The sequence below is a fragment of the Carcharhinus amblyrhynchos genome, unplaced genomic scaffold, assembly GCF_965287045.1.
Source record: "Carcharhinus amblyrhynchos unplaced genomic scaffold, sCarAmb.v2.hapA scaffold_39, whole genome shotgun sequence".
In the NCBI taxonomy this organism is placed as follows: Eukaryota; Metazoa; Chordata; class Chondrichthyes; order Carcharhiniformes; family Carcharhinidae; genus Carcharhinus; species Carcharhinus amblyrhynchos.
In genome coordinates this window covers 4,400,176-4,419,040 of record NW_027649780.1, presented here as the reverse complement: position 1 = coordinate 4,419,040, position 18,865 = coordinate 4,400,176, and the positions used below count along the sequence as shown (strand labels likewise).

General features: G+C 46.3%; 3 protein-coding genes and 1 long non-coding RNA gene across 4 annotated transcripts in view; 2 read left to right on the top strand and 2 right to left on the bottom strand.

The window, feature by feature from the left end:
- The window catches only part of LOC145363530 (uncharacterized), a 97,967-nt gene that overhangs the window by 31,642 nt on the left and 47,460 nt on the right, over positions 1-18,865 (bottom strand). The window lies entirely within an intron of this gene.
- Positions 874-10,620, bottom strand: LOC145335600 (uncharacterized). Its single transcript, XR_013885275.1, has 3 exons — positions 10,559-10,620; positions 5,054-5,243; positions 874-888 (listed from the first exon to the last, which is right to left on the bottom strand). It is a non-coding gene; the product is annotated as an uncharacterized LOC145335600 (long non-coding RNA).
- The window catches only part of LOC145335559 (uncharacterized), a 29,209-nt gene continuing 25,768 nt past the window's right edge, over positions 15,425-18,865 (top strand). Inside the window, exon 1 of the mRNA XM_080181365.1 lies at positions 15,425-15,530. The gene's annotated coding sequence lies outside the window, so the exon portion shown is untranslated. The remainder of the gene's footprint in view (positions 15,531-18,865) is intronic.
- The window catches only part of LOC145363622 (uncharacterized), a 115,526-nt gene continuing 112,105 nt past the window's right edge, over positions 15,445-18,865 (top strand). Inside the window, exon 1 of the mRNA XM_080218806.1 lies at positions 15,445-15,530. The gene's annotated coding sequence lies outside the window, so the exon portion shown is untranslated. The remainder of the gene's footprint in view (positions 15,531-18,865) is intronic.

Sequence of the window (18,865 nt, the reverse complement as noted above, 5' to 3'; positions counted from 1 at the left end):
TGGATGTGATGCCAATCAAGTGGCTGCTTTGTCCTGGATGGTTTCAAGCTTCTTGAGTGTTGTTGAAGCTGCACCCATCCAGGCAAGTGGGGAGTATTCCATCACACTCCTGACTTGTGCTTTGTAGACAGTGCACAGGCTTTTGGAAATCAGGAGGTGAGATACTCTCCGCAGTATTCCTAGCCTCTGACCTGCTCTTGCAACCATTGTGTTTATGTGGCTAATCCAGTTGAGTTTCTGGTCAATGATAACCCCAATGATATTGACAGTGGGGGATTCAGTGATGGCAACATCATTGAAGGGACATGGTTAGAGTGTCTCATATTGGTGATGGTCATTGTGTGGCACGAATGTTACTTCCCACTTGTCAGCCCAAGCCTGGATATTGTCCAGGTCTTGTTGCATTTGAACATGGACTGCTTCAGTATCCGAGGAGTCACAAAAGCTGCCGAACATTGCGCAATCATTGGCGAACATCCCCCTTTCTGACCTTATGACGGAGGAAACGATGACGCAGCTGAAGATGGTGATTTGGACATACATCACTTTTCGTTCATCCTCATTGGCTGAACAGCCTGTAATTCCTTATCTAACAGCTTGCGGGAACACCTTCACCACCAGGACTGCAGCAGTTCAAGAAGGTCAAGCATCATCTTCTCCACAGGTTGCTGGGGATGGGGAACATTTGCTTCTGGTCTTGTTAATGAAAGGACAGGGCAGTGGGGAGGAGCTGTTTTTGCTCTTGTAGAGAACCAGCAAAGGCAGGGTGGACTGAATGGCCTCAATCTGTATTGTAATCATTCAATTACACAGAAACATAGAAACAAGAAGCAGGAGTAGGCCATGAGGTTTGAGCTTCACAATTGCAAATCCTTCCCTTCTAATACCCTGTGAAATTGATTTAAAGTGAAAAAAAAGAGTGAGACAGACCAGATCAGAAACACAAAGGCATATTGTAGAAACTAGAAGCAGGAGGAGGCCATTCGGATCTTCAAGCCTGCTCTGCCATTCATTTTGATCATGGCTGATCATCAAATTCAATATCCTGATTTCCCCTAAATTACTTGATTCCTTTAGCCCCTAACTTCTTCTTGAAATCAGACAGCGTTTTGGCCTCAACTACTTTCTGTGTAGTGAATTCCACACATTCATCACCCTCTAAGAACATAAGAAATAGGAGCAGGAGTTGGCCATCTAGCCCTTCGAGCCTGCCCCGCCATTCAATAAGATCATGGCTGATCTGTCGTGGCTCAGTTCCACATTCCCACCTCCCCATAACCCTTAATCCCCTTGCCTACCAAAAACCTATCTACCCACGTCTTAAATATATTTAGCAAGGCAGCCTCCACCACTTCAACGGGCAGAGAATTCCAGAGATTCACACTCTTTGAGTGAAGAAGTTCCTCCTCAACTCCGTTCTAAACTGCCCCCCCCCTTATCTTGAGGCTGTGCCCTCTAGTCCTACTGTCCTTTCTGAGCGGGAAGAGCCTCTCCACCTCTATCCTATCCATCCCATTCATCATCTTATATGTCTCAATGAGATCTCCCCTCATTCTTCTAAACTCTAACGAGTACAAGCCTAGTTTATCCAGCCTCTCCTCATAGTTCAACCCCCTCAACTCCGGTATCAGCCTAGTAAACCTCCTCTGCACTCCCTCCAAGGCCAAAATATCCTTGCATAAGTGCGGCGACCAAAACTGCACACAGTACTCCAGCTGCGGCCTCACCAGTGCCCTGTACAGTTGCAGCAAGACCTCCCTACTTTTATATTCAATCCCCCTCGCTATGAAGGACAGCATCCCATTCGCCTTCCTGACCAACTGCTGCACCTGCAGGCTGGGTTTTTGCGACTCATGCACAAGGACCCCAAGGTCCCTCTGCACCGTTGCATGCTGCAGATTTTCGCCATGTAAGTAATAGTCCTTCCTACCATTATTCCTCAGGATGAAGAACTTGATCAACTTTTTTAAGGAAGTGACAAAGATGATTGATGAGGGTAGGGCAGTGGATGTTGTCTACATGGACTTCAGTAAGGCCTTTGACAAGGTCCCTCATGGCAGGCTGGTGCGGAAGGTGAAGTCGCATGGGATCAGAGGTGAGCTGGCAAGGTGGATACAAAACTGGCTCAGTCAAAGAATGATGTGGAGGTGCCGGCATTGGACTGGGGTAAACAAGTAAAAAGTCTCACAACACCAGGTTAAAGTCCAACAGGTTTATTTGATAGTAAACACTACTAGCAAACAAAACTAGTCAACAAAACTGCAGCATGCGACGGTGCAGAGGGACCTCGGGGTCCTTGTGCATGAGTCACAAAAACCCAGTCTGCAGGTGCAGCAGGTGGTCAGGAAGGCAAATGGGATGCTGTCCTTCATAGCGAGGGGGATTGAATATAAAAGTAGGGAGGTCTTGCTGCAACTGTACAGGGCACTGGTGAGGCCGCAGCTGGAGTACTGTGTGCAGTTTTGGTCGCCACACTTACGCAAGGATATTTTGGCCTTGGAGGGAGTGCAGAGGAGGTTTACTAGGCTGATGCCGGAGTTGAGGGGGTTGAACTATGAGGAGAGGCTGAATAAACTAGGCTTGTACTCGTTAGAGTTTAGAAGAATGAGGGGAGATCTCATTGAGACATATATGATGATGAATGGGACGGATAGGATAGAGGCGGACAGGCTCTTCCTGCTCAGAAAGGACAGTAGGACTAGAGGGCACAGCCTCAAGATAGAGGGGGGTGCGGTTTAGAACAGAGTTGAGGAGGAACTTCTTCACTCAAAGGGTGGTGAATCTCTGGAATTCTCTGCCCGTTGAAGTGGTGGAGGCTGCCTCGCTAAATATATTTAAGACGCGGGTTGATAGGTTTTTGATAGGCAAGGGGATTAAGGGTTATGGGGAGAGGGCGGGAATGTGGAACTGAGACACGACAGATCAGGCATGATCTTATTGAATGGCGGGGCAGGCTCGAAGGGCTAGATGGCCTAGTCCTGCTCCTATTTCTTTTGTTCTTATGTTCTAGCTTTCGGAACGCTGTTCCTTTGTCAAGTGAATAAACTGTGTGTGCCTTTATATGCCCTATTTGTGATAAAGAACTCTCCATTCACTCGACGAAGGAACAGCATTCCAAAAGCTAGTGGCATTTACTACCAAATAAACCTGTTGGACTTTAACCTGGTGTTGTGACACTTCTTACTCGGTCAAAGAAGACAGAGGGTAGCAGTGCAAGGGTGTGTTTCTGAATGAAGAGCTATGACAAGTGGCGTTTCTGAGTGATCAGCACTGGACCTTTGCTGTTTGTAATATATATATAAATGATTTGGAGGAAAACATAACTGGTTTGATTAGTAAGTTTGCAGACGACACAAAGGTTGGTGGGTTTGTGGATAACAATGAGGACTGTCAGAAGATACTGCAGGATATAAATCAGTTGGAGACTTGGGCGGAGTGACGGCAGATGGAGTTTAATCCAGACAAATATGTGAGGTAATGCATTTTGGAAGGTCTAATAACGTTAGGAAATATACAGTAAATGGCAGAACCCTTAAGAGTATTGATAGGCAAAGGGATCTGGGTGTACACAGGTACACAGGTCACTGAAAGTGGCAACGCAAGTGGAGAAGGTAGTCAAGAAGGCGTACGGCATGCTTGCCTTCATCAGCCGGAGCATTGAGTTTAAAATTGGCAAGCCGTGTTGCAGCTTTGTAGAATCTTAGTTAAGCCGCATTTGGAATATAGTGTTCAATTCTGGTTGCCACACTACCAGAAAGATGTGGAGGTTTTGGAGAGGGTACAAAAAAGATTTACTAAGATGTTGCCTGGTATGTAGGGCATTAGCTATGAAGAGAGGCTGGAGAAACTTGGTTTGTTCTCACTGGAACGACGGAGGTTGAGAGGCAACCTGATAGAAATCTATAAGATTATGAGGGGCATGGACAGAGTGGATAGTCCGAAGGTTTTTCCCAGGGTGGAAGAGTCAATTACTAGGGGGCACAGGCTTAAGGTGCAAGGAGCCAGATTTAAAGGAGACGTACAAAGCAGACTTTTTACACAGAGGGTGGTGGATGCCTGGAACTCGCTGCCAGGGGAGGTAGTGGAAGCGGATACGGTAGTGGCTTTTAAGGGGCATCTTGACAAATATATCAATAGAATGAGAATAGAGGGATATGGTCCCCAGAAAGGTAGGGGGTTGTAGTTAAATTGGGTAACATGATCAGTGCAAGGAGGGCCGAAGGATCTGTTCCTGTGCTGAATTTTCTTTGTTCTAAGTAGGCTTACATTAACACTGCAATGAAGTTACTGTGAGAATCCCCAAGTCGCCACATTCCAGCGCCTGTTCAGGTATGCTGAGGGAGAATTTAGCACGGCCGATGCACCTAACCAGGACAACTTTCGGACTGTGGATGCAGACGCAGGGAGAACGTACAGGTTCCACACATACAGTGACCCAAGGCCAGGAGTCGAACCCAGGTCCCTGGCAGTGTAAGAGAGCAGTGCCAAGCAACATGCCTAAACAGAATTAAAACACACCCATTATCAGAGGCAGAAGTTAAACAATAGGAGAGAGCTGATCAGGGAGGGCAGAGGTGAAACTGAGCAATGGATGGACATGGATTCAGATCCACAGTAACAGAGTCATTCCAGTCCCAGAGGCATGGAACCACAGCACAGATCACAGAACCCTACAGTGCAGCAGGAGGCCATTCGGCCCATCAAGTCTGCACCGACCACAATCCCACCAAGGACATATCCCCACAACCCCATTTGTTTACACTGCAGCTATAGCTACTGCCCCTGACACTAAGGGTCAATTTAGCATGGCCAATCAACCTAACCTGCACATCTTTTTGGATTGTGGGAGGAAACCAGAGCACCTGGAGGAAACTCATGCAGACTTGGGGAGAACGTGCAAACTCCACACAGACAGTGACCCAAGCGGGAATCGAACCCGGGTGCCTGGCAATGCTAACCACTGTGCTACCGTGCTGCCTCCAACAGAGGTAACAGATAACAGAGCACAGCACTTAAAACTCTAAATTATGGGTGAATGGTCACAAATACTCACTTCCAAAACAATTTCTCTGTTTTCACTTTTCAAATCTCCTCCTGGAGCCTGCAGCTGGAAAGATATCAGAAACACTGGAGTCAGAGAAAAGTCTCCCAGTTGAGGAAATCCCTGGGGAGTGGGGGTGATGTCACTGTGGAATTGTGGGTGTGTGATGAGACGCAGACAGAACATCTGGATCAGTGCAAACCTGTGAAAACCACACATTATAGAGGGTGTGAGTCTCTTTGAGAGGGTGCAGAGGAAATTTAAAAATAACGGTTTTTAAATGAAGAATATTAATTGGAAGGTTAAAAGGCAGAAACTTTTTTTTTATTCATTCATGGGACAGGGGTGTCACTGACTGGCCAGCATTTATTGCCTATTCTTAGTTGCCCTTGTTCAGAGAGCAGTTGAGAGCCAACCACATTGCTGTGTGGCTCTGGAGTCACATGTAGGCCAGACCAGGTAAGGACTGCAGATTTCCTTCCCTAGAACCAGATGGGTTTTTCTGACAATCAACAATAGTTGACAAATCAGTAGATTCTTAATTCCAGATATTCTTTATGAAATTCAAATTCCACCGTGTGCCGTGGTGGGATTCGAACCCGGGTCCACAGAACATGAGCTGAGTTTCACGATAATATCACTAGGCCATCACTATCCTATCCTATCCTAGCCTAGCCTGCTTGCTTACCTTGGAGCAAAGGAAACTAAGGGGAGATTTGATAGAAGTGTAGGAGTTATGATTGGTCAGGTAGATAAAGTTCCCTTCAGCTAGTTGTAAAATGATTCCATGCACAGATTTAAAATATGAGCAGGATCAATGGGGAGAGTTGAGGTTAAAAAAAACTTTACACAGAGAGTGGTAACGAGTTGGAACTCAATTCTCACATTCAAAGACCAATAATATCCAGGTCTTGATGAATCGAGTGATGCTGTCAGATTTATACATGAGGTTTAGTTTGAGTTTCTTATCTGCAAATCCTCTTCTAACACCCTGCAAAAGTTTATAAAACCATCTCTGTCAGTCCAGAAATGAACTTTAGAAGAGACAAGTACTTCCCTTGGTTTGATTTTGCAGTGTGCAAATCCTCCCTTAGGTTGTTTGACCAAACTAAATTGTCCCTCACTGTTAGGGGGATTAGAGTCATAGTGGTTTACAGCATGGAAACAGGCCCTTTGGCCCAACTTGTTCATATGCCCACTTTTTAACCATGAAGCTAGTTCCAATTGCCTGCATTTGGCCCACATGCCTCTATATCCATCTTACCCATATAACTGTCTAAACGCTTTTTAAAAGACAAAATTGTACCCGTTTCTACTACTGCCCCAGCAGCACGTTCCAGACACTTAACACCGTGTAAAAAAATTGCCCCTCTGGACCCTTGTGCATCTCTCCCCTCTCACCTAAAACCTATACCCTCTAGTTTAAGACTCGCCTACCTGCGGGAAAAGATGTTGACTATCTAACTTATAGAACGTTACAGTGCAGTACAGGCCCTTTGGCCCTTGATGTTGCGCCGACCAGTGGAACCAATCTAATGACCCTCTAACCTAAACTATTCCAACATTATCCATATGCCTATCCACTGACCATTTGAATGCCCTTAAAGTTGGCAACGCCACAACTGCTGCAGGCAGGGCATTCCACGCCCTTACTACCCTCTGAGTAAAGAACCTACTTCTGACATCTGTCCTATATTTATCACCCCTCAATTTAAAGTTATGTCCCCTTGTGTTAGCCATCACCATCCGAGGAAAAAGGCTCTCACTGTCCACCCTATCGAACCCTCTGATCATCTTGTATGCCTCAATTAAGTCACCTCTTAACCTTCTTCTCTCTAACGAAAACAACCTCAAGTCCCTCAGCCTTTCCTCATAAGTCCTTCCCAACATACCAGGCAACATCCTGGTAAATCTCCTCTGCACCCTTTCCAATGCCTCCACATCATTCCTATAATGCGGCAACCAGAACTGTACGCAATACTCCAAGTGCGGCTGCACCAGAGTTTTGTACAGCTGGAACATGATCTCATGGCTCCAAAACGCAATAAAAGCTAACACACCGTACGCCTTCTTAACAACCCTATCAAACTGGGTGCCAACTTTCAGGGATCTATGCACATGTACACCGAGATCTCTCTGCTCATCCACACTACCAAGAGTCTTTCCATTAGCCCAATACTCTGTAGTCCTGTTACTCTTTCCAAAGTGAATCGCCTCACAATTTTCCGCATTAAATTCCATTTATCACCTCTCAGCCCAGCTCTGCAGCTTATTTATGTCCCTCTGCAAACTGCAACATCCATCCATACTGTCTACAACTCCTCCGACTTTAGTGTCATCCGCAAATTTACTAACCCATCCTTCTACACCCTCATCTAGGTCATTTATAAAAATGACAAATAGCAGTGGCCCCAAAACAGATCCCTGCAGTACACCACTTGTAACTGAACTCCAGCATGAATATTTCCCATCAACCACCACCCTCTGTCTTATTTCAGCTACCCAATTCCTGATCCAAACCACTAAATCACCCTCAATCCCATGCATCCGTACTATCTATGCCCCTCATTGTTTTATACACCTCTATAAAATCACCCCACACTCTCCTACGCTCCAGGGAAAAATAGTTCCAGTCTATCCAGCCTTTCCTTATAACTCAAACCATCAAGTCCCAGTAGCATCCTAGTAAATCTTTTCTGCATACTTTCTAGTTTAATAATATGATTTCTATAATAGGGTGGCCAGAACTGTGGACAGTATTCCAAGTGTGGCTTTACTGATGTTTTGTACAACTTCAACAAGATGTCCCAATTCCAATATTCAATGTTCTGACCAAGGAAACCAAGCATGCCAAATGCCTTATTCACCATTCTGTCCACCTGTGACTCCACTTTCAAGGAGCTATGAACCTGTACCCCGAGATCTCTTTGTTCTATAACTCTCCCCAACCCCCCACCGTTAACTATGTCCTGCCCTGATTCGATCTACCAAAATGCATCACCTCACAATTATCTAAATTAAACTCCATCTACCATTCATCGACCCAGTGATCAAGATCCAGTCACAGTCAACCTTCTTACTGTCTGCTATGCCACCAATCTTGGTGTCATCTGCAAGCTTACTAACAGTATCTCCTAACTTCTCATTCAAATCATTAATATAAATACCAAATAACAGAGCACCTAGCGCCAATCCCTGAGGCACATTGCCGAGCACAGGCCTCCAGTTTGAAAAACAACCCTCACAACCACCCTCTGTCTTCTGTTGTCAAGCCAATTTTGTATACAATTGGCTAGCTCACCCTGTATCCCGTGAGTTTTTAACTTACGCAACAACCTACCATGCAGTACCTTGTCAAAGGCCTTGCTAAAGTCCATGTAGACAATGTCAACTGTACTGCCCTCATCTACCTTCTTGGATACCCTTCAAAAAACTAGACCATAAGATACGGGAACAGAATTAGACCACTTGGCCCATTAGTCTGCTCCACCATCAACCATGGCTGATAAGTTTCTCAACCCCATTTTCCCGCCTTTTCGCCCGTAACCTTTGATCTCTTATCTAAAATACACTCAATGACCTGGTCTACACAGCCTTCTGTGGCAATGATTTCCACAGATTCACCACCATTTGGTTGAAGAAATTTCTCCTCATCTCGTTTCTAAAGGGTTGTCCCTTTACTCTGAGGCTGTGCCCTTGGATCCAAGTCTCTCCTACTATAAGACTATAAGACATAGGAGCAGAATTAGGCCACTCAGCCCATCAAGTCTGTTCCACCATTCAATCATGGCAGATATTTTTCTCATCCCCATATTTTCCCCATATTCTCCGATCCCCTAAACAATCAAGAACTTATCTATCTCTGTCTTAAAGACACTCAATGACCTGGCCGCCACAGCCTTCCGTGGCAAAGAGTTCCGCTGATTCACCACTTTCTGGCTGAAGAACTTCCTCAACTTGGTTTTAAACAATCGTCCTTTCACCCTGAGGTTGTTCCTTCTGGTTCTATTTTTTCCCCTACAATTGGAAAAATCCTCTCCACATCCAGTCTATGCAAGCCTCGCAGTATCCTGTAAGTTTCAATGAGATCCCCCCTCATCCTTCTACACTCCAACAAGTACTCCTTAACCATTCCTCATACAATAAGCTTTTCATTCCAGGGATCATTCTTGTGAATCTTTGCTGGACCCTTTCCAAGGCCAGCACATCCTTCTTTAGATATGGGGCCCAAAACGGTTCACAATACTCCAAATGGATCTGACCAGAATTCATACAGCCTCGGAATACATCCCTGCTCTTATATTCTAGCCCTCTCGACACGAGTGCTAGCATTGCATTTGCTTTCTCACTGCCGACTGAACCTGCACGGTAACCTTAAGAGAATCTTGAACAATGACTCCCAAGTCACTTTGTGTTTCAGATTTCCTAAGCATTTTCCTATTTAGAAAATAGCCTTTGCCCTCATTCCTCCTTCCAAAGTGCATATCCTCACACTTTTCCAGACTGTATTCCATCTGCTACTTCTTTGCCCACTCTCCTAACCTGTCCAAATCCTTCTGCAGCCCTCCTGATTCCTCTATTCTACCTGTCTCTCTACATATCTTTGTATCATCTGCAAACTTAGCAACAATGCCTTCCTTCCTCCAAGTTGTTAATGTATATTGTGAAAAGTTGCCGTCCCCGCACTGATCCCTGAGGCACACCACTAGTCACTGGTTGCCATTCTGAAAAAGACCCCTCTATCCCTATTCTCACTAACGGAAACATCTTTCCCCCACGTCCACTCTATTCAGGCCCTTCAGTATTCTAGTTCTGTTATGATTAGTTAGGTAAATGCAGGAGTTTACGAGGATAGGGCGAGGCAGGATTGTTATTGGTGCAGGCTTGATGGGCCAAATGACCTTCTTCTGCACTGTAAGGATCCTACGATCCCCCTCCACACATAAAAGGAGTTTCAAAAATGCCCTCCTGCTTCTTGAGCTCTGAATGTCTGCTCAAGCTCAATGTTGCAGAGTGCCCCTCATTCGGAGAATGACATCTACTCAGGGTCCTGAGTTTCTGCCATGCGACTGAACAAACCCCAGAAGATGGGGCACACGAGGATCCTGAGTGCAGGGTTTCCTTCCTTTTATTTCCTTTCCCATCTCATCAACAAGACACTGGGACTCAGAGAGTTGATGCAATTTGAAGGGCAAGTTCTCTCCAATCAGAACAATGGGGGAACCATTTTCTCCCATTCTCAACATGGCCCAACAAAGATGGCAACCGCGCCTGCGCACCACCGCACACAGCCTCACGAAAGACGACGGCCGCGCCTGCGCACCGCTACATATCGCATCCAATTAAGATGGCGGCCGTTAATGCGGAGCTGAACATTGGATCCGCGGCCTGGCTCGGTGCAAGCACGACAACGGGAAACTCTCTTTCGGTGGTTTGGTCCTGTACAACATGCTTATAAAGCCTTCCTCGTCACCCTCCAGATTCATCGCTCCCTGATCTCCGCCATTTTTCTCTTACCGTTGGTCGAAACGAGAGATAAAACCTGATCGGTTGCCCCCATGACTCGCACTGCGCATGCCTGAACCGACGCGTAGCTCCGCATTCTCATTCACTCCGATTGGTTGGAGGAGGAGCTGGTGCCGCTCGGTCATCCAGCCCCGCCCCCTTTTCCCATTGGTCCCGCGCTGCCGTCAATCAGCCCCCAGGCGTTGTGACGTAGAGCATATGCAGTGCGGCTCGTGTCCAGGGACAGACGCTGGTTTGTCTCCTCTTCAGGCGGCAAGGCGGTGGATAAGCGGAGGCAGCGTTAGGGGCAGTGGGTGGGGAGACTCCACACCCCCAGTAAGAAACTAGCGGCACCGCCTCAACACGCAACACAACGGCAGCTGCAGAGCTTCCTCCCGGTGCCAGGCCCCAGTGGACAGATGTGGCTTCAGGAAGGACATTCATTTGTTATAAATTTCTCCATCACATCTGCCCTCAATCTACTTTGCTGCAAGGAGAACAGCCCCAGTTACTCCAGCCTAACATCGTAACTATAATTCTTCATCCCTGGAATCATTCTGGGATTTGATTTTATTATTGTCACATGTATTGGAATTTAATATGGATATTTAATGAATACGGAATTTAATGTTGGCAAGTGTGAGGTGGTCCACTTTGGTAGGAAGAATGGTAGGAAGGACTATTACTTACGGGGCGAAAAACTGCAGCAGGCGACGGTGCAGAGGGACCTCGGGGTCCTTGTGCATGAGTCGCAAAAACCCAGCTTGCAGGTGCAGCAGGTGGTCAGGAAGGCGAATGGGATGCTGGCCTTCATAGCGAGGGGGATTGAATATAAAAGTAGAGAGGTCTTGCTGCAGCTGTATAGGGCATTGGTGAGGCCGCAGCTGGAGTACTGTGTGCGGTTTTGGGCGCCGCACCTGCGCAAAGATATTTTGGCCTTGGAGGGAGTGCAGAGGAGGTTTACTAGGCTGATACCGTAGTTGAGGGGGTTGAACTATGAGGAGAGGCTGAATAAACTGGGCTTGTACTCGTTAGAGTTTAGAAGAGTGAGGGGAGATCTCATTGAGACGTAGAAGATGATGAATGGGATGGATAGGATAGAGGTGGAGAGACTCTTCCTGCTCAAAAAAGACAGTAGGACTAGGGGGCACAGCCTCAAGATAAAAGGGGGGCGGTTCAGAACGGAGTTGAGGAGGAACTTCTTCACTCAAAGGGTGGTGAATCTCTGGAATTCTCTGCCCGTTGAAGTGGTGGAGGCTGCCTCGCTAAATATTTTTAAGATGCGGGTTGATGGGTTTTTGATAAGAGAGGGGATTAAGGGTTATGGGGAGAAAGCGGGAAAGTGGAACTGAGCAGCGACAGATCAGCCATGATCTTATTGAATGGCGGGGCAGGCTCGAAGGGCTAGATGGCCTACTCCTGCTCCTATTTCTTATGTTCTTATTGGGATACAGTGAAAAATATTATTTCTTGCACGCTATACAGACAAAGCATACTGTTCATAGAGTAAATAGCAGAGAAGGATTTGATTTATTGTCACATATTGAGACACAGTGAAAAGTCTTGTGCACTGAAATAGACAAAACATACTGTTCATATTGGGGAGAAGGAAAAGGATTTGATTTGTTATTGTCACATAAGAACATAAGAACATAAGAAATAGGAGCAGGAGTAGGCCATCTGGCCCTTCGAGCCTGCCCTGCCATTCAATAAGATCATGGCTGATCTGTCGTGGCTCAGTTCCACTTTCCCGCCCTCTCCCCATAACCCTTAATCCCCTCTCTTATCAAAAACCCATCAACCCGCTTCTTAAAAATATTTAGTGAGGCAGCCTCCACCACTTCAACGGGCAGAGAATTCCAGAGATTCACCACCCTTTGAGTGAAGAAGTTCCTCCTCAACTCCGTTCTGAACCGCCCCCCCTTTATCTTGAGGCTGTGCCCCCTAGTCCTACTGTCTTTTTTGAGCGGGAAGAGTCTTTCCACCTCTATCCTATCCATCCCATTCATCATCTTATACGTCTCAATGAGATCTCCCCTCATTCTTCTAAACTCTAACGAGTACAAGCCTAGTTTATTCAGCCTCTCCTCATAGCTCAACCCCCTCAACTCCGGTATCAGCCTAGTAAACCTCCTCTGCACTCCCTCCAAGGCCAAAATATCCTTGCGCAGGTGCGGCGCCCAAAACTGCACACAGTACTCCAGCTGCGGCCTCACCAATGCCCTATACAGCTGCAGCAAGACCTCCCTACTTTTATATTCAATCCCCCTCGCTATGAAGGCCAGCATCCCATTCGCCTTCCTGACCACCTGCTGCACCTGCAGGCTGGGTTTTTGCGACTCATGCACAAGGACCCCGAGGTCCCTCTGCACCGTCGCCTGCTGCAGTTTTTCGCCCCGTAAGTAATAGTCCTTCCTACCATTCTTCCTACCAAAGTGGACCACCTCACACTTGCCAACATTAAATTCCATTTGCCATTTCCTGGCCCATTCGCCCAGCCTATCTAGATCCTTCTGCAGACTCTCCACACCCTCCGCACAATTTGCCTTTCCCCCAATCTTGGTGTCATCAGCAAATTTCGACACCCTACACTCGGTTCCCTCCTCCAGATCATCTATATAAATGGTAAATAGCTGAGGCCCCAGCACCGACCCCTGGGGCACCCCACTAGTCACCAACCGCCAATCCGAATAGCACCCATTGACCCCCACTCTCTGCCTCCTATTTGACAACCAATCCTCTATCCACGCTAACACCCTACCCCCAACTCCATGTCCTCTGACCTTCTGCAGTAACCTCTTATATATATCCTATATATATATAGGATATATATAAGAGGTTATATATATCTTATATATATCTTATATCCCAACATATATTGGGATACATCGAAAAGTATTGTTTCTTGCACGCTATCCAGACAAAACATACTGTTCGTAGAGTACATTGATTTAATTAATTGTCACATTTTTTGATTTGATTTTATTATTGTCACATCTATTGGTATATAGTGAAAAGTATTGTTTCTTGCACGCTGTACAGACAAAACGTACTGTTCATTGAGAAGGAAAGCAGAGGGTGCAGAATGTAGTGTTACAGTCATAGCTAGGGTGCAGAAAAAGATCAACTTAATATAAGGTAAGTACATTCAAAAGTTTGATGGCAGCAGGGAAAAAGCTGTTTTTGAGTCGGTTGGTACGCGACCTCAGATATTTGCATCTTTCCTGATGGAAGAAAGTGGAAGAGAAAATGTCCGGGATGCGTGGGATCCTTGATTTATGCTGGCTACTTTTGCTGAGGCAGTGGGAAGTGTAGACAGAGTCAGTAGATGGGAGGCTGGTTCGCATGATGGACTGGGCTTCGTTCATGACTCTTGGTAGTTTCTTGTAGTCTTGCACAGAGCAGGCACCAAACCAAGCTGTGATACAACCAGAAAGAATGCTTTCTATGGTGCATCTTTAAATGTTGGTGCTGCTGCATCACAGCGCCTGGGATTCGGGTTACTTTCAGTGTGGAGTTTGAACATTCTCCGTGTGTTTTGGTGGATTTCCTCAGGGTGTCCTGCTTTTCTCTCAGTCCGAAAAATACACAGATTAAGTAGATTGGCCATGCTAAATTGTCTCTTAGTGCCCAAAGATGTGTAGGTTAGGGGAATTACTGGGGTAAACATGTAGGGTTACAGGGATAGGACAGGGATGAACAGCAGGATAAGATGCTCTGTTGGAGAGCCGGTGCAGACCCAATGGGTTGAATGGCCTCTTTCTGCACTGTAGGGATTCAATGATTCTAAATCTCCTCTGCATCCTCTCAAGGAGCCTCACGTCCTCCATAACATGTGGTGATCACTGGTTTGCACAGACCCAGGCGTTCTGTGCTCCTGTCTGTAATGTCATCACACCCCGACAATTGCCCGGTAACATCACCCCTGGTCCCGGGTATTTCCTCAGCTGAGAGAGAGATTTTTTCTCTGACTCCAGTACTTCTGATATCTTTCCAGCTGCAGTCTCCAGTTGGAGATTTTTAAGACTAAAAACTGACATTGTTTCAGAGGCCAGTATAACATAAGAACATAAGAAATAGGAGCAGGAGTAGGCCAACTAGCCCTTCGAGCCTGCCCCGCCATTCAATAAGATCATGGCTGATCTATCGTGGCTCAGTTCCACATTCCCGCCCTCTCCCCATAACCCTTAATCCCCTCTCTTATCAAAAACCCATCAACCCGCGTCTTAAAAATATTTAGCGAGGCAGCCTCCATCACTTCAACAGGCAGAGAATTCCAGAGATTCACCACCCTTTGAGTGAAGAAGTTCCTCCTCAGCTCCGTTCTAAACCGCCCCCCCTTTATCTTGAGGCTGTGCCCCCTAGTCCTACTGTCCTTTCTGAGCGGGAAGAGTCTCTCCACCTCTACCCTATCCATCCCATTCATCATCTTATACGTCGCAATGAGATCTCCCCTCATTCTTCTAAACTCTAACGACTACAAGCCTAATTTATTCAGCCTCTCCTCATAGCTCAACCCCCTCAACTCCGGCATCAGCCTAGTAAACCTCCTCTGCACTCCCTCCAAGGCCAAAATATCCTTGTGTAAGTACGGCGCCCAAAACTGCACACAGTACTCCAGCTGCGGTGCTCAGTTACCTGTGAGAGATTCATGATGGCTCTGGGGCTGGTGAGGCTCTTTAACTGTGGATCTGAATCCACATCTGTCCATTGCGCTGTTTCGCCTCTGCTCTCCTGGAGCACCCTCTGTTGTCTTGCAACTCCTCCCGACTCTTGACTATAGGTGTAATTCAAGTATGTTTAGTATTTTATCAAAGCAGAATCTCCTGAAGAAGGCATGCAGACTGGAAAGATTAATTCTGTTTCTCTCCACAGATTCCAGCATGTATTGCCAATTCCCAGTTGCCCGTGGAGATGATGACGATGCTTGACCTTCTTGAACCGCTGCAGTCCGTGTGGTGAGGCGCTCTCACAATACTGTCAGGTAAGGACTTGCCTGCTATCCACCCAGTGATGCTGAAGGAACACCAATATATAAGAACAAATTACTGCGGATGCTGGAATCTGAAATCAAAACGGAAAATGCTGGAAAATCTCAGCAGGTCAGACAGCATCTGTAAGGAGAGAAAACAGCTGATGTTTTGAGTCCAGATGACCCTTTGTCAAAGCCCTCTGATAAAGGAGACAAAAGAGCTTTCACAAAGGGTCGGCACAACATTGAGGGCCGAAGGGCCTGTACTGTGCTGTACTGTTCTACACAGTAATAGAACATTACAGCGTAGTACAGGCCCTTCGGCCCTCAATGTTGTGCTGACCAGTGGAACCAATCTAATGACCCTCTAACCTACACGATTCCAATGTTATCCATATGCCTATCCACTGACCATTTGAATGCCCTTAAAGTTGGCGAGTCCACAACTGCTGCAGGCAGGGCATTCCATGCCCTTACTACCCTCTCAGTAAAGAACATCCATCCTATAATTATCACCCCTCAATTTAAAGCTATGTCCCCTCGTGTTAGCCATCACCATCCGAGGAAAAAGGCTCTCACTGTCCACCCTATCTAACCCTCTGATCATCTTGTATGCCTCTATTAAGTCACCTCTTAACCTTCTTCTCTCTAACGAAAACAACCTCAAGTCCCTCAGCCTTTCCTCATAAGACCTTCCCACCATACCAGGCAACATCTTGGTAAACCTCCTGTATGAAAAGAGTCGAAACATCAGTTCTTTTCTCTCCTTACAAATGCTGCCGGACCTGCTGAGATTTTCTAACGTTTTCTCTCTTTGGGGACACCGATATATGCCCAGCTCAACTACATTCATTTGTATTTATATCATGCTTTTAATGTTACCTTGTCTTAGAATCCCTACAGTGTAGAAGGAGGCCATTCAGCCCATTGAGCTTGCACCAACAACAACCCCACCCAGGCCCTATTCCCATAACTCTTCACATTTACCCAGTCCCCCTGACACTAAGGGACAATTTAACCTAATCTGCACATCTTTAGATTGTGGGAGGAAACTGGAGCACGTGGAGGAAACCCATGCAGACATGGGGAGAATGTATAAGCTCCGCACAGACCCAACCGGAAATCGAACCTAGGTCTCTGGCGCTGTGACGCAGCAGTGCTAAACACTGTATTCCACATTGTTTCACAGAAATGTTACAAGGCAGAATTTCACACTGAACCGCAGGAGATATTAGGGCAGGGTGAACAAAAGTTTCATCAAAGAAGTAGGTTTTAATAATCTTAACAGAGGAAACTGAGGTAGAGACGCAGAGAGGGTTGAGGAGGAAATTCCGGAGCTTGTGACCTTAGCAAGCTAAAAAAACAGTCACCAGTGGTGAAGCGATTAAAATCAGGAATGATCAACAGGCTGGAATTACATGAAGCACATATTTCAGAGGATTTTGTGTTTGGGGGAGATTGCAGAGACGGAGAAGAACAAGAGCATAGATGGCAACACAGGTGGCCAAGGTGATTTAAAAGACATATAGCATGCTTACTTTCATCGGCCGGTGTACGATGTAAAATAATTGGCAAATCATATTGCAGCTTTCGAAAACCTTGGTTAGGCCACATTTGAAATATTGCATATGGTTCTGGTCGCCATGGTACCAGAAGGACGCGGAAGCTTTGGAGAGAGTGCAAAGAAGGTTCACCAGGATGTTGCCTGATGGTGTTGGCTATGAGGAGAGGTTGAATAAACCAGGAGTGTTTTCACTGGAAAGACGGAGGCTGAGGGGAGAGCTGGTCTACAAAATTATGAAAGGCGTAGACAGTGTGGATAGTCAGAGGCTGTTTCCCAGGGTGGAAGTGTAAATTACAAGGGGGCACAGGTTCAAGGTGAGAAGGAGAAAGTTTGAGAGATGTAGGATGGCAGAGTGATTAGCACTGCTGCCTCTCAGTGCCAGGGACCTGGGTTCAATTCAGGCCTTGGATGATTGAGTGGAGTTTGCACGTTCTTCCTGTGTCTGTGTGGGTTTCCACTGAGTGCCCTGGTTTCATTCCACAGTCCAAAGATGTGCATGTTAGGTTGATTGTCTGTGCTAAATTGTCCCTTTGTGTCGGGGCATTAGCAAGGTAAATATGTAGGGTGACGAGTGGGATAGTTGTTGGTGCAGGCTCGATGGGCCAACTGGCCGCCTTCTGCACTATAAGGATTCTGTTCTGCGATTCGATGTGCAGGGAAAGTTTTTCATGCGGATTGACGGGTGCCTGAGACGCGCTGTCAAAGGAGGTGGTGGAAGCAGGCACACTGACAACATTTAAGAGGCATCTGGATGGGTATATGAATACGGAGGTACCTAGGAAAGGAAGGTTTTTGTTTTAGTTTAATTAGTACATGATGATTGGCACAGGCTTGGAGGGCTGAAGGGCCTGTTCCTGAACTGCATTTTCTTTGTTCTTTGATTTGAAAACAAGGTTGAGAAGATTGAAATTAAGATGATGCTTAAATTGGGAATCTTTGTAGGTCAGCATGCACAGGGGTGATAGGTGAACAAGACTTGATGCAGCAACCACACGCAGAAGAGTCTTGGATGATCTTGAGGTTGAGAATATAGGAGTGTGTTCGGAAAGTTAAGTCAAGAGGTATCAAAGGGAGGGATGAGAACTCCAGGAAGAGGTGAATTGAGACTTATGTTATGGTCAGCAGGGAGGCTCAGTTCAAATAGCATTGATATTTTGAATTTTTTAAAAAATTATCGATGGGTACTTCCCAACCTCTCGGTTTTTGTGTCATCTGATTTCTACTGATAAACCCACAGCAAATCAAGGTAGGATTACCTCAGCAGGTTAGCTTATTGCACGTATCTAGAAACTGATTTGATTTATTATTGTCACATGTATTGGAATACAGTGAAAAGTATTGTTTCTTGTGCGCTACACAGAGAAAGCATACCGTTCTTAGGAAAGGAAAGGAGAGAAACCAGGGTACCCAGAGGAAACCCACACAGACACAGGGAGAATAAGCACTAGCGTCAATTTAGCATGGCCAATCAACCCCAACCCACGCATCTTTAGACCGTGAAAGGAAACTGGAGCACCCAGAGGAAACATATGAAGACCCGGGGAGAACATACAAACTCTGCACAGACAGTGACCCAAGCCAGAATCGAACCCAGGTCCCTGGCACTGCGAGGCAGCAGTGCTAGCTACCGTGCTGCCCATTTTTCTGAAGCTTCTGTCTGGAATACTTTGAGTTGCTTTCTCCTCCTATTTAGACGGTGATTATTAAAACTGCAGTATTTCATATTAGAACCTCACGTAACCTCTTTCCCCCAAGAGGAGCAAACATACTCTGTCATCTCCCC